The sequence below is a fragment of the Plecotus auritus genome (genome assembly GCF_963455305.1).
Source record: "Plecotus auritus genome assembly, chromosome: 6".
NCBI lineage: Eukaryota > Metazoa > Chordata > Mammalia > Chiroptera > Vespertilionidae > Plecotus > Plecotus auritus.
In genome coordinates this window covers 136,953,702-136,970,237 of record NC_137773.1, presented here as the reverse complement: position 1 = coordinate 136,970,237, position 16,536 = coordinate 136,953,702, and positions in this window count along the sequence as shown.

The following is a 16,536-nucleotide window of genomic DNA, read 5'->3' as shown; positions in this document are numbered from 1 at the left end:
TGGAAGAGAAGACTATGGGGCAGCTTCTGCTAAAGAAAGGAGAGGGTTTTAGGGAACATGTGGGCCTACTGATAGACAAGTGCCAGTTAACTTTGGATGTGTACTGATTATAGTGTCTGCCTGGCTCCTGACTTGGTTACTGCATTCAATGGACTCATTCTGTTCGAAAGCCTGATATTCTTCCAGTTACTACTGGTTAAGAAAAGGACCTCACTTTTTAATTTGTGTTGTTACTGCACTCATCTCCACTCCTCAGAGCTTTTCAGAGTGCCTATCAGGAGCCAATGATCATCTGTAAAAAAGCAAATGAATAACACAACAGACTTTGCTTTTGAAAGGCTCACAGTGGACTAGGGGAAATAGGTATAGAAAATGTCATCATATCCTGTGATTTTCCTAGGTACCCACAAGTAGAAGTGTGGGACATGACCAGGTTCCTCAAGAGAAAGGCAATATTCAACATCCAGGACCACAGGGGCAACCCAATCATCTAACAAGTATTTAAGGTTCCAAGATAGGAAACTGCAAGGTGTGGTACAAGGCCGTCTACTCAAAGGATGGTCTGCAGCCCAGCAGCACAAGCATCATCTTGGAGTTTGTTACAAGGGCAGAATCTCCAAACCTACTCCAGATCCAGTGAATTGCAATCCACATTTTAACAAAGTCCTCATGTGATGTGTTTATACTATAGTTTAAGGTGGTGAATGCTATACTGGAGGACTATACTGGACATTTATGGTTGCAACTGACAGTATATAAAAGGGACTGATCTGTGAGCCAGCATTTTTTTTTAAGTTGGGATTACTGAACAACAATTTTTATTCAGTAAAAGTCATCCTTTTTAAATGTTTGGGTTGATGATTTTGGCAAATATGTATCATCATATAACCACCATCACAATCAAAATATAAAAGTGGTCTCCCCCAAATGCTGTCTATAGACTCCCCCTCACCCCAGTCCCTGGCAATCACTGATCTGCTTTCTGTCCCTATAGTTTTGCCTCTTTCTGAATGCTACATACATGGGACTATTTGGTATATAAACTTTTGTGTCTAGCTTCTGTTACTTGGCATAATGCTTTTGAGATTCACCATTTTGTTATATCAGTGGTTTGTTTCTTCCTATTGCTGAGTAATATTCAATTGTGTGGATGAATCACAGTTTGTTGAGCCACTCAACAGATGAGCATTTGGAATGTTTCTGGTTTGAAGCTATTATGAATAAAGCTGCTATGAACAGTCATGTTACATGTCTTTGCGTGAACCTGGTTTTCCTTTATCTTAGGTACATAACTAGAAATGGAATTTTGGGGTCATTGGTAAGTATATGTTTAACTTCCTAAGGAATTGGCAGAGCCTTTTCCAAAGTGACTGTATGAGGTTTGCAGTTGATGTCCTAGGTTTTTTTTAATGACAAGTAGTTCAGCAGATGAACAAAGATAATGAAATGTGGAAGAACATGGATGGTTCAAGGAATGAGAAATATTTCAGTAGGGATAAGAGTTTAGGGCGGCATTAAAGGAGTGGCTGGAGGTGATGATGGGAAAGCACACTGTGTGAGGATCTCTGCACTGACTTCCACTCCTCATTTTTGTGAGTTTGCTTGGAAGTTTAGAGTGATCAGGTTTGTGGATTCAAAGATCATCAGGTTATTTTCATCTTGCAATTTTTATTCCATCACCTAAGTTAATTGGGAAAACAACAATTCTCCAAGAGTGGGGGAAGGGGTCTACCTATACGCTGACTCTAATCTTGTTGCTCAGCTAGAATTATGGAACATGGGAATGAAAAGTACTTATAATGGGACCTTAAAGGGCTCCAGACTCAAAGGTCCAGACAGAAGGATGCAAGAACCCATCACGACTCATCTTTTTATTACAAAGAAAATAGAAAGTTCAGAATTGCTACCTGTTCTTACATATCTACCTTGCCTCTGTGAATGTGGTTTTAAAATCAAAGAAAATCTAAGTCCTTTTTCTTCCTCTAACTAAAAGCATTTCTCAGGCCTCCTTGGCGCGCGTGCATGTGTGTATGTGTGTGTGTGTGTGTGTGTGTGTGTGTGTGTGTGTGTATTTACACGCACAGGCACGCGCATGCTCAATTTCTGGAAAATCAAAAGGCCCTATAGAGGCAAGTGCAGTATCAGTCCTCAAGGTGCTTGGCAAGCTGGGTTCATGTTGATATATGCTAGTTTCTCTTCTCATTCCTTGCTTTCATTGAGCTTTCTTTAGAATGTGTTGACTCAGACAGGAGGACTGGGCTGCTTCTTGGGATTTGGTAGGACATGACCTTTTCTCCCTTCTCCTCCTTTGTAAACATGAGCACCACATGCTGAGTCACTGCCATTTCCTCCAGAGTTTCCACTCTGTACTTTTTCTTACAGGCAGGAATGATAGTCTGAGAGCCTTGATATTTGTCATGCAGCTGCTTCTACAGCTCTTCCTCTGTGGATGGGACCGAATGCTTCTTATTTGAGAACAGCTGTCTTACTAAATGAGAAATGGCAGTCCCATTCTTTCTAATCGTTAACACCTCCTATGTCCTTTACCCTTGAGAGGAGTCCTCAGGTCCAAGAATCAGCTGCCTCCTTCAATGATCATGAGACAGCAAGTCCAATTGTGTTCTGGCTATGCCCTATGATTTTACCACATGCTCTTTAGTGTAAGTACAGATATTGACCAAGTTACTCAAGAGAAAGTTAAGATTCAACATCCAGAACTACATGGGAAATCCAATTACACACACACACACACACACACACACACACACACACAGGATTTAAAGTTCCAAGATAGAAAACTGCATAGTGTGGTATAAAATCATCTACACAAAGGAAAGTCTGCAGCCCAGCATCATCTCAGAGCTTGTTAGAAGTGCAGAGTCTTCAGCCCTGCTCCAGATCTAGTATATCATGAGATACAAGATTCCAAGTGATGTGTATGTACATTCAAGTTGGATACAGAGCCCCAGACCTAGAGTCTAAAAGCCATCTCAGGCATTTACAAATCTCATAATCATAGACCACAACTTTACCTCTGTGTGACTCATTCTGCTTACCTGTCAAATGTGGGTGCTTATCCCTATCTTGTTACAGGAATTAAATGAGATGTCAAAATGAAAGTGGAGCCTACAGGGTAGAGGGCATAAAGTGATGACACAGGAAGATGCTCTGGGTCTCAGAGGCTTTGGGGGGTGTTTAATGGTGTTACCCAGGAAGTGTCCTGACTCTGCAATGTGGGATCCACTTTCAGTTCAACCTCCAAACAAGAAGTGACCCCTTCTCCAAAAGAGACTCTAACATGAAAAAGAAGATAAATGAGAAGTGGAAGAACAAGGCTATGAGAATAAAGGAGGGGAGGATATAAAAGATGGGGAGAAGAGAGAATGAAAAAGAGGAGGAGGGATGAAGGAATCAATAGATCCTGGCCCTCTAGTTCCCAGAATTGTACTCACTCACTCCAGCAGTGACTTTTGGCTCCATAAACAAACTGCTTTTATTAGAGGATCTAGTGACTCTCTTGACAGCATCTCTCTCTTGCAAGTGATTGTCATACCCATACAGATTTGCAGCAGGGATATTGTCCTTATCAGTTCTGTTCAAGGATGACTTCAGTATTGTCCATTCATGAGAACACTCTAGAAAATGTCTGGGAGAATAACTCTCGATGTTTGATCACTAACACTAGTTTTAGGCCACATGGGAGAAAATTCCAGAAATATATTAGGAGAAACACCAATCAGTTTCTCTATTGCAGACTAGCTGTGTGACCTCTCTTAATCTTAGCCTCTTAGTCTATGAGATGAGCAGACTGGGCCATAAGTTGTCTTCAGATCTTTTCTGGCTTCAGGATTTTGTGATTTTAACTGTGATGCACACCTGGCAATTTCCTTAGATTGTGTAGAGACTAGCATGGTATATCCAGATACAAAGGACATCTGCAAAGTAGATGGAAGCAAGCATGGATGGGAGGTCAGGGGAAGAGGTTGGAGGGAGGTACAGGAGGATGGAGCTGACCAGTGTTCACGAGGGCACCGTGCTATCTAAACAGATGGGCATGAATATTACCAGCTAGGAGCCATGCCTACTGCCTCCCACATGATGAGTGAGGGTTGGTGTCCCAGCTGTGCAGGCAGCTGTCTGCCAGGAGGCTATTCACCCAGCTAACTGGGAAATCTTTTCTATAACTGATGAGCCATACTCAAGCAGCAGCCAGAGCCCTGAAGTTCCATGTCAGTCATGTCACCCCTCACATATTTCTTTTCCTTGATCTAGACAAACAAAAGCAAAAGGGTCTGAACTTCACTGAGTCCTTTCCCCTCCAATTTTCACACCAACCACAGTATGTCCTGATAATACTACTTCCCTCTCTATGAGATATGCACTTCCTAGTTGATGCAGGCAGTGTCTGAAATGAGAAATTATAGTAAAAACCATCAACCCAATCTCAAGGAACAACCTTATTCTTTGAGTAAAAGAGGCACACCAGCAAACTGGAAACCTAGGTCTATAGAATCTCCACACTAGAAGGCCCCCTGTGGATGCTCTATTTCAATCCCCATCGTTTTACAAAATGAGAACTGGTGGATTGAGGTCAAGCCATCTAGTGGAGGAAAGACTAACATTCGAATCCAGGATGCATAATCACTACTTCAGTTCTGTTTCCAGTATTCTCTGACCCAAATACAAACGGAATTGTCTCTGAAGCCCAACTCTGCCACTCACAGAAACTATGACTTTGGTAAGTCACCTAACCTATTTGAGTCTCAGATCTCCTCATTGGCAAATGGGGATCATTACAGCTATATTAAAGCAGTGTGAAAGTTAGTACAGGGAACCACTTTGGGTAATTCCTATTACATAAAAGGCCTTCAGCAAACGGGGCAGGAAGTTTTATTATTACTATCCTTTCCTGCCACATAAGATATTAATACCTTAGCATATTCTCTGCCAGTATTTTTCCCTGGTACAATTTTATGCACATAATCACAATTTACAGGCACTGTTTTATTCCTGGTGCTGTACAATCTTCATAGTCCTCATTTAAAAGGATTCAATATATTTCACTGAGTGGATTACACCCTAATTGAAAGCACCATTAGTCTGTTGTTAGGTTGTTTCCCATTTTGCTCTTAGAAATTTCATTGCAACAAACTTCTTTATGTACTTGGTTTTACCCACATTTTGAGTGAGTTCCTCAAGCTAAATTTACAAAAGAGATAATTAATATTTAAAAACTCTCTGAAATTATATTTCAATATAAGAAATATTTACCACAGACAATAGGGTAGTGGAGGCCTGGAGCAAGGGATGGGGGCAACTATAAAGGGTCCATGGGAGAAAAAAAGGGACATATGTGATACTTTCAACAATAATATATTTAAGTCATCACAAAGTCATATATACATATATACATACAGGTGGGTTTATCAGATTCAGAATTATTTCACCAAATATACATATATACATACACACACACACACACACACACACACACACACACATATATATATATATATATATATATGTATATGTATATATACATATATATATATATATATATATATACACACACACACACACACACACACTAAGAAATAAAATACAAACCTCTTGGAAACAATGACAGAATATATTTGGATCAAAACTATTTTTATAGGCATATTAGAGCACAAGGGAAGAATAGGGTGTATATGGGATTTGATAACTTCACGTTAAAAGTGAGAATGATGCAGACAAATCCAATATGGCTCAGAAAAGGAACAAAATGTCTGAGAATCGGATTTCTAGGGAAAGATCTCAAGGTAATACATATGTATAGTTTGGTTCACTTATAAGTCAAGGAGGGGACTCAGGCAGTCTCTAAGCTTGAGAGAAGTAAACCTCAGACAGCAAGGAAACACTTACTGTATTTTGCACTGTGTCTATTTGCTTACCAAAATCTTAAAAGATGGTCCTATAACACATTTCCCTCTTCACCCCCCATCTTGTTCCATTAATATTAGGCTTAATTATTTGGCATAAGAAAGAACGAAGAGGAAGAGCAGTCATCTTCTCAGTCATGAATGAATGGATCACACTTACTCTTTTCAGTGATTCCTTCCTTCCCTGTCAAACTACTGAAAACTGTAAGACATAGTTATCACTTAGCTACAGAGTTTTACAACCTAATAAATACCAAATTACTGCTTCCTCCTCTTCTTTCTGACTCTCCTTATTTCCTGTGATGTGGACTATGGGACATGTGGTGGCCTCATTCTCAGCAGAAGGTGGGCATGTGAATGTGCCTGCCTCATGGAATGTGCTTTTCATACAACATATCAAATATACACATTATTCTTCCATTTGAACGTTACATGCCATTGGTATATAGTGCTTCATAATGCTAGTCAATGACAACTTTTTAAAAGCAAGATTCAAGAATGTCATGCAGACTTTATAACTCAAACAAAAAATAAAACTGCACATTTCCCCACATAAACCACATCAAATACCACCATTTGTAAGCAAAATAATAAAGGAAAGAAATAGTTCAAGAGCGCACCTATGGGAAAAAAAATACAGACACAAATGTATCTGAAAGAGGTCCTACTCAAATCTGTTTTTCTATTTATAAAGTAGTTAAAGCAAATGGAAAATGAATTATAACTCAGTATCCTAAAGCCATAAATAACATTAAACTTTCTATAACCTCAGAACCATTTCTCCAAACAAAATCTTACTTAGAAACTCAACACACAAAGCAAGTCAGGTGGAAGTCAAAGTGCAAATTTTGAAGTTCAACCACAGTGCCCCTGAGTTAATTCCACAGAACCCCAAAAGTGAGAAACACAATTTGAAACCACTATGTCATAGAAGCTAGAGAAAGGATGAGTTTGGGGTAGAGGTAGTGGCAGAGGAAGAAATAAAATATGAAAAGAGCACTTAAAATAAAAAACAAAATTTAAGTGGAAGAGAAAACAGTAAAGATGAAAGAGATAACTTAGAGTTAAAAAAAAAGACAATGATGTTTTTAATGTCAATGCTCTCAACTCCTTGCATGTAGCAAGTATATTTATTTTTTTCCCATTGACTTTCAGAGAGAGTAAAAGGGAGGAAGGGAGGTGGTGAGGGAGAACGAGAGAAGAAAAACATCGATGTGAGAGAGACACAACGATTGGTTGCCTCCTGCACACACTCCGACAGGGGCCAGGGATTGAACCTGCAACCCAGGTATATGTCCTTGACCAGGAATCAAACCTGTGACATTTGGTGTGCAGACCACTGAGCAACACCAGCCAGGGCCATAGCAGGTACTTTTAAATTGCTCTGATTGTGAGGACAGAAAAATGCTTTTTGAAAGCATGAAAGATGGTCTCAGATGATGCCAAAGGTTATGATGGAGTTGGACCCGTCAACTTATAGCAAAAGCAATGGTAGAATTTAGCTACATCTCACATATATCTCAGTTCTCATCCTTTAAAAAACAAAAACAAAAACGCTGAAATAAATGAAATGCCCCTTCCAAACTCAAAGTTCAAGGTAAGAACTTGTAAACAATGAGTCTAACACACCCCAAGTTACATTCAGGAACAAATGCTGATATGACTAGCTCTGTAAGATGCACCCAGAGCAACCAGTGACAACACACAAAAGCAAGGCCCTCCACAACCACCTCCCACAGGGTGGGAGTTTTTGAAGTTCCACACCTATCAGCTCAGTCCCATCACCCATACACCTCTGAGCCAGCCACATCCAACTTCCCTGACCATTCCAGAGCTATAAGTCTCCATAAGCAATTCTTTTGTCTAAAACATAACTCCCATGACTCTCTTTTACCCCTTCCATATCAAATATAGCTTCTCCATCCCCAGAGTTGACAGCACACTTTGTCCCATTCGTTCTCTACTATAGGGCTTATCACAACATTGGATAATCATTTGAGTTTTTTCTATGTCATTAAATAGGAAATTCCACAAGTGTGGGACTGTACTTTATTCTTGGTACCAGAACAGTGTCTTTGTGAGTAATAAAAACCAGCATGTATTGAGCGTTCATTATGTGCCAGGCACTGAGCTTTAAATACTTTACACCCGTTATCTCATTTAATCCTTAAAACATCCATTTTCTCATTTTACCTATTGCCATTCTGCAGATGTACAAACTGAGTCATAGGATCGTTCAACATTCTGACCAGTTCCATGAATTCAGCAAGAGTTGATGCCAAGACTCAAACCCAAGCAGTCTAATTCCAGAGTCTGAGCACTTAAAACCACTAAGCTGAATGAATAATGAGCAAGAAAGCAGATAAATGTAAGACACAGCAAGACTGGGTGATTTAAAATATCTTTTCATCCCAAACTTTCTAAGTCTAGCATAATGTCAAAATTCCCTTTTTGGTGTGTTTTTTTGTTGTTGTTGTTAGCACTTCTGCTCTTTCTCTTCCTGTCTAAATACCCCTTTTATCACTGTCTTACACAAATTTAATGCCTTAAGAAATTCCAAAATAGACCTAATGCCTCTTCCCAACTCAAGAGCTTGGATGTGGAACTCTGTGACTCTGCATCTATTTAGCCGATGGATGGATGGATGGATGGATGGATGGATGGATGGATGGATGGATGGGTGGATGATGGATAACCAGAGCTCCACCTCTAATAGGCCCCATCTCTCCCACTCCTCAATCTAAAAGGCCAAAGATTGGATGGAAGTAGCAAATGACACAGAGAGAAAAAAATAAAAGCTGATTTTATTCCCAGATCCAAATAGCAATAACCTCTCTAAACATCATTTTCATTCTGGCTTTGATCTCAATGGCCATTTTGAATTCAAAACACAAAACTGTATATTCATGGGTGAGTCGGTGAGCTCATGACCTGATGTGAGTCACTCTGCCTCAAGTGGATGCTAGCTCTGATACCTTTCTTTCAGAAAGAGTTCTGAAATTATGATGAAAGGCAAGGCTTGCTTGCAAGGATACCTACCCAGCATCTCTCTGAAGCCTGCCCAAAATTTGCAATCAACATAAAAATAAGCCTCCTCTTTTCTGATTCCAAAAAGAAAAACATAGATTGTGAAGTATCAAAAGCAAATATCATTGGCCATCCTATGCCCTTCAGGCATGGCATGCTTGCATGCAGCCAGCATCCATTTTGAAGTACCAGTACTCTTATCAATAGCTTTCAAGGCTCTGTTCTTTCTTGGCTCTGAAAGAGAAGCAGCAGCACACACACAAAATGTACTGATCAATTATTTGCTCGGCTCTGAGGATATTGCAGTTAATGAGGCAAACATAGTCACCTGATAAATCAGCTATGCAAGGTCAGCAGTGTGATGGTGATCTAGTGAAGACATTCAGGTGACATGAGGATGACATGAGATTATGTAACCAGAGATCCCACATAAAGATCAGGGAAGTCCCCATTGTGAAATGTTCCTTAAGTTAAGACCAAATAATAAATATATATTCGCTGGACAAAGAACATATTCCAGGGAAAGGTTAGAGCATGAGCAAAAGTGCTGAAGCTGGAATGAACATGGGATACTTAGGACTCCACGTTCAGTGAGGCTGCAGCACAAGAGAGGGTGGGAGAGGCAGGAAATTAGGAGTCAGGGAGGGTTATTCTAGCTCCTCTAATGTCTAAATCCCTGTGCTATATCTTGTTATGGAGTTCAAGGAATATGAAACCATATTTCAATTTTACCTTCTTGACCAACCTACAATGGCTCATCTACTGACTCAGTGTATTGTGGGCCCACTCATGTTCATTCCAAAAGGCTTTGATATCATAGGATGAAAGAGTCAATTCTCTATGAATCAGATCTCTCTGTGCAGCCACAATTTCTAGAAGTAGTATGATTTCATTAGATAAATACCCTTGAGGCATGTCACCTTAGCATCTGATATTATTATTAACTCCTTACTGTCTGTCTCTTTTTACCCTCACAATTAGGCTCTGGGTGATAAAAATGATGTCTCATATACAGAGTGCTATATATAGCTTAAGACAGCATTTTCACATATGTCCTTCATTTGAACCTGACAGTCAACTCAAGGAGGCATTATTATAGGTGGAGAAACAAATTAACAAGTCATGTTAGTAAGTGGGAAAAACACATTAGAACCATGGCCTCTCTCCGTTCCATATTATTTCTTTTTTATAAAGGTATTTCTCAAAATGTGATCCACAGATGCCAGAGTCTTGCCTCTGAGCTACTACCTCAAAAATCTCTCAAGCTATCTACATAACTCTCCAGGACCCTTAAAGTTTTAGGACACCACTATTCACCAAAATCCACCAGAAGAATATATTTCAAACAATTGTCAGAATATATTTAAATAAAAACTTGTACGCATGCATATAAGCATAACCAATGGATACAAGACACTGCGGGGGGGGGGGCAGGTAAAGGCATGTACTGGGGGGTAGGGGAGGCCGGGGGGAGGTCAATGGGAAAAAAAGGAGACATATGTACTACTATTTGTAATACTTCAAACAATAATAAATAAATAAATAAATAAATAAATAAATAAATAAATAAATAAAAACTATTGTCCAAAATCCATACTAGAAGATTCATAACAGCATTATAAATAATAACCAACATCTGGGAACTATCCAAATGCCCACCAAGAATTAATTAACAGCCTGGCTATCGTAGCTCAATGTTTGAGTATCAATCTATGAACCAGGAGGTCATGGTTCAATTCCTGGTCAGGGCACCTGCCCAGATTGCAGGCTCGATCCCCACTAGGAGGCGTGCAGGAGGCCGCCCATCCATGATTCTCTCTCATCATTCATGTTTCTCTCTCTCTCTTCCTCTCTGAAGTCAATAAAAATATATTTTTTAAAAAAGAACTAATCAACAGTGCTCTATTCACACAGTGAAATACCACAGAGCAGTGAAAACAAAAGATCCACAAGAACATGCACTACTGATCAATCTCACAAAAAGAGCACTGCATAAAATAAATCACAGTTCTCTCTTATCTGTGGTTTCACTTTCTACAGTTTCAGTTACCCGTGGCCAACTACAGCATATTATACTACGTGAGCTTTTCTGCATGTGTATTTTACTTCAATGAAAACAACTTTAAACTATAATAAAGACCCTTCCCAAGTTAAAATAAAAACTAGAAATCAGTTTAAACAAAAACTGGGCTTGCCTCCTCAAAGGCTGACCTCACGTGGAGGTGGGCATCGCTGCTCCAGAATGCGCAGGACATCCATTACTCTCTAGTCCTCACGGGGCTGTCCTTCACAGACAAGTCTTGTCTGGTCCTAGCAATAGATTCATTATACCTTTTTGTATTTATTGGTTTTTCTGGTTAAAAAAGCAGTACCTGCTCATTTTTTAAAAATCAAAAATACAGCCAAGCATAAAAGCAGAAAGTCTATACTACCAGCTCTTACACCCCAAAATAACCACTACATATTAGTTTATTATCATTCTCTTTTGTCATATGTGTGTGTGTATACACATAAGTATGTATTTTGACACAATTAGAATGGTCTTACTGATCACTTCATATCCTGATGTTTTACTCAATATTATACTGTGAGAACTCTGAATTATCACAAACACTTAAAATCACGATTTGGAGGGCTCATGATTTATCAACGGAGACTGGGAGTCTATGGAACTCCTATCCTGTGTAAACCCATGCACTCTATATTGTTATGAAGTTAAACATGTATGAAATCTGGATCAACAGCTTTTAAGAAGATTGTGTGTGATCTTGGGTAAACTATCCCTTAATCTCTCAGAGCATATTCCCTAATCTAGAAAATGGGGTGATAATACCATCTAATCAGAGTAGTTGAGAGAGTTCATTGAGACAATATATGTGAAATGCTTAGCATTTTGTAAGTAAACAGTAAATATTAGTTCCCTTAGAGAAGAAAAGCCTATGGAAAAATGACCAATACCAGGAGATAGACACAGAATTGGACATTTCCCGGAGCAGGAGAGATTCGGAGAAGAATTCACTATAGGCTGAAACCTTGCTCTCATAAGTGTGGTCTATTGGCCAGTTCTATCAGCATCACCTGGGATCGTGTTTGAAATGCAGAACTTCGAGCCCTGCCTGAGACCTGAGTCAGAATATACATGTTTACAATATTCCTAGGTGATATGTGTGCCAATTAAAACTTGAGGTGTCCTGACTAGACAAGTTCTTGGTGATGAATCAAAATCAGATTCTCTGGGAGAAGTGGGGAACAAGGAGCATTCCATGGTTGGAAAGAGAAGGGAAAAGGAGTTTGCTAAGCCAAATACTGAAACGTTGTGAGCAGGTATTTTACTTAAAGAAAAGCATTGTTTGGGGGCACAGTGAGAGATGAAACTGGACTTACAAACCTGGGTCACGTTATCCATGGTCCTTGATTCCAGGCAAAAAGGTTTTGCCCTTATTCCTCCTCTGGTCTAATGTCTTTATATACAGCCCTCTAAAAGCTCCAATTTCCAACATAGCTACAATCCTATAAAAATTAGATTCTTCAAGTGTGGGCAGCTGGCCATGTAAAACAGAAACCCTGGAAAGCTGGCTGTAAATAGAGGTTCCTGGTCCTACTCCCCAGTGCATCTAAGAGTGGAGACCTGGAATTAAAAGTCTGAGGACCACTATACTTATCCAATACCTATCAGAAGGATATGCTTTATGTAGTAGCCACATTACAATAAAAATGTCTTTAGAACTGCATCTCTTACCTATGAAACAAGCAGTAGGAATTCAATCCATATGAATGCCTTCAGAAGACAGACCATCTCAATGTTCTCTCTGTCCCTAATACCAAGAGCAATAACTGGTGCTCCACAAGCTTTGGTGAATGAATGAGTAAACACATGGATGAACAAATGACTACGTGGCTGACCTCAGAGGTAATTCTGAAGCAGGCAGTGATGCATACAAGATACAGCTGAATTTTCATACTAAAAGTAATGAGTGATGAAATGTGATGAAATTAACTATATTCATTTTCAGAAAAACAAAAACTCACAATTGTCTGCAACTAACTTCCCTTGGGAAAAAAACTGACTTCAATTGGATCAGTATTCATAGGCTCTTCCCACTATGAATGAGAAAATATTGGTTACAGTAAACAGTAGTTTCTGTGGGAGCTTGGGGGATCCTGGGAATTTCTCTGTCAAGCATTGCAGGCATCTGAATAAAGGTTTGAACACTATGTTTGGAGTTGGGGCTAAGTGCAGGACTATCAGATTTTATCAACATGCCACAATACTTATTGTTCAAGGAAAAGGCAAAGAATTACTGATGTTATCTAGACTTTTCTCAAATCATCTCCAAAAATAACAAGTATGGAGCAGGCGAAAAGTCAAAAAATTCGGAATATGATAGCAAAATGGAAAAAATGAATAAAGGAGTATTTCTTCGCATTAGCAATGATGAACGCATAGAACAAGAGTGAATTCAAGGCACTGCACCGACACAGCTCACTCAAGTGTCGACAACAGTCAACAAGCAGTGTTGGCATCTCATCTCAGCCAGGGCAACACGGTGCCCGCAGCAGGGACTCTCCTGCAGTCTACGACAGTCAGGATGCTCACTGTGCAAATACAGAAAATCCAACTCAAACTGCTTAAGCATAACTGTGAAATAACTCACATTTCTGAAAACTCACCTGACCATCCCCCCTTCTGCATTTGGCTTAACTCTCAGGCTCCATGTAGTGCCAAGATGACTGCCGGCATCTCCAGACCCCCAGAGCTTCCAAGGTTCAAACCCAATGTAAAAAAAAAAAAAAAGCTTTTCCTCCCAGTAACTCCTGAACCCACATTACTTAAAACATTTGCCCATCTTGAACTAATTACTGATGCTAGAGAAGGGTGAGATGACACTGAGTGAATGTGTCTGGGTTGTGTGCCAATCCCTGAGGCTGTGGGGACTTAGTGCTCTCATAGGTCAGGCTCCTAGGTCCCCCCTCTGGCATCAGGAGTGGTGCCCCATCTACAAACCAAGGATAAAAAGCAGGATAAGGGTGTCCCTCAAAGGAAACTTTGGCTCAGGACAAGTCCAGACTCATCTATCAGGCTTATAAGGCGTTTGAGGACTTGGCCTCCGTTAGTCATTGCCACTCTACAGTCTGCAATACTCAACTTCCTTTTCTTTGAAAGCACCTCGATCTCTCCTACCTCTAGCCCTGTGCACACACTGTTCCTTTGCCTGTCACCCATCTGCCATCTAGTATTCCATCTCCTCCAAACCCCTTTGCTGGGATAACCCTTGCCCATCATTTGCCCTCAAAGAAGCCTGCGCCTAAGCCCACCTCTGCTATCTTAATTCCCTCAGTAGCCAAATACTTCTCCTTCAGTAGCTCTGATCCCATTTTATAGAAAAAAAAATTAGTGCAGGGAGGTTAAACCAAGCTTCAGAGAAAAGTATTAGGTCTCAGTAAATATCTGTAGATGGACAGAGGATGAAAGCTATTTTAAAAGTACCATTATAACATACATCCAAATATTTTAGCCCCACTAACATATAGACATATATGTGTATGTAAAACATTTATATGTAAAGTATATATTTCATATATGAGATATATAGTGAAGGTCTACTCTGTGCCTGGCACTGGAGATACCTGAAGGAAAAAAGTATGAAAACAATATGAACACAGACAATAAACATTATAAACAAATAGGGCATCTAACAAGTGAGAATGTAATACGTTCTTTGGGGAAAATCCAACCAGATAAGGGGGTTGAGGAATGCAGGGTTGGACGAATGTCATTTGTAACAGGCTGGGCAGAGTGGGTGTCATTGAGAAGGTAACATTGGAGCAAAGATAAGAGGAAAGGGAGGGGTGAACCATGTCAATATCTAAGGAAAGAGAGTCCCAGGCAAAGGAACAGCCAGAGCGGGGCCCTGAAGTGACACCAGGCTGGCTTAATCCATGCTTGCTGAAGTGACTCCCAGGAAGAACAAAAACTACTCACACTTAATTGCCAAAAGAGAGTGTCACTTATTTTTAATTATTTACTATTGAAATACTACAGATATACTAGACCTTTTTATCATAGTAGACAGACTTTATAGATCCAGAGGGTTTTTCAAGCCCAAAACTTGAAAAAAAAAGAATAAACAAAAACATTTTCAGCCAGTGTGTATTGACTTTAAAATGTTCATTAGCATTCACTTTATTAATCTGAGACTTAATGGGCAGGCCTTAATTATTGGGAAAGGAAAATGCCTATTAAAATGTGGAGAAACCATGTACTGGCTATGATGAGTTTCTTTTTGTTACTGCTCTAATAACTGCAAACTTCAATGGGTACCAACAATTATATTACTATTAATGCCTATTTTATTCATTAGAAGTTGAGAAACATCTAAGCAGCTAGCCTTGAATGTTTTTTTACCCCTGCTAATGATAAGCTTTCTTATTTGCATTCTTCCCATCTGGTTTGCTTCAATAGAATAAAACAGACAAGAGTATAAAAATTTTAATTACACAAGCCATGCTTCTAAGACTGATAGACACTGTACTAATGAGGACACAGTCAGGCTCACTCACCCAAACTTGCTTAAGAGTTGGTTAATAATAAGCCTTTTTCTTTATTCTAGGTTCCAATGATTCTGAGCAAAAACATCTCTTACAAAGATTGAAATATGTCAAACAGCAACAACAACCACCATAATAGCAGCTCACGTTTATTGATACTTACTACGTGCCAGGCACTATATATTACTTCACCTAATCTCCACAACATTCCTGATAATGTATGTACTGTTGTTTTTCCCACTAGACATGTGCTGAAGGCCCAGAAATTTCTCTCTAGGTAGTAGGAGCTGTGTGATCACACCATCTTGACCATTATGGATTGGACTTAGGTAAATATCTGATCAAAACAGGACTGATCAGGTTATCAATGCTGGGAGAAATGACTTAATCGGTGCCTGCAGTTGGCTGGAACCTAAAGACAGAAGCAGAGAAAGGCTCTCTGCTGTGAGAACAGAATGGAGCAGAAATGGGAGAAAATGGAGAGAGGAGAGAGATGCTACCTTGGTTAGTGATGCCTTTCCAGCACCTGTTTCCAGTCGCCCCTGAGGTCTCACTACCACCTCTGGGCTCAGGGTCTGTATCCTATATAATAAAAGGCTAATATGCAAATTGACTGAACAATGGAACAACCAGTTGCTATGATGCGCACTGACCACCAGGGGGCAGACCGTGACGCAGGAGCTGCCCCATGGTGGTCAGTGCGCTCCCACAGGGGGAGCGCCGCTCAGCCAGAAGCCAGGCTCATGACTGGCGAGCAGAAGAGGTGGCGGGGGCCTTTCCTGCCTTTGCGGCAGTGCTAAGGCTGTCCAACTGCCGGTTTAGGCCAGTTCCCCGTGGGGAGTGGACCTAAACTGTCAGTCAGACATCCCCCGAGGGCTCCTGAACTGCGAGAGGGCACAGGCTGGGCTGAGGGCCCCTCTGCAAGTGCACAATTTTTGTGCACCGGGCTTCTAGTATTTAATAACAGACACCCCGTAATGGCTTAAGCTATCTGGGGAGAATTTCTATTGCTACCACAAAAACACATTCATTAGTGCTG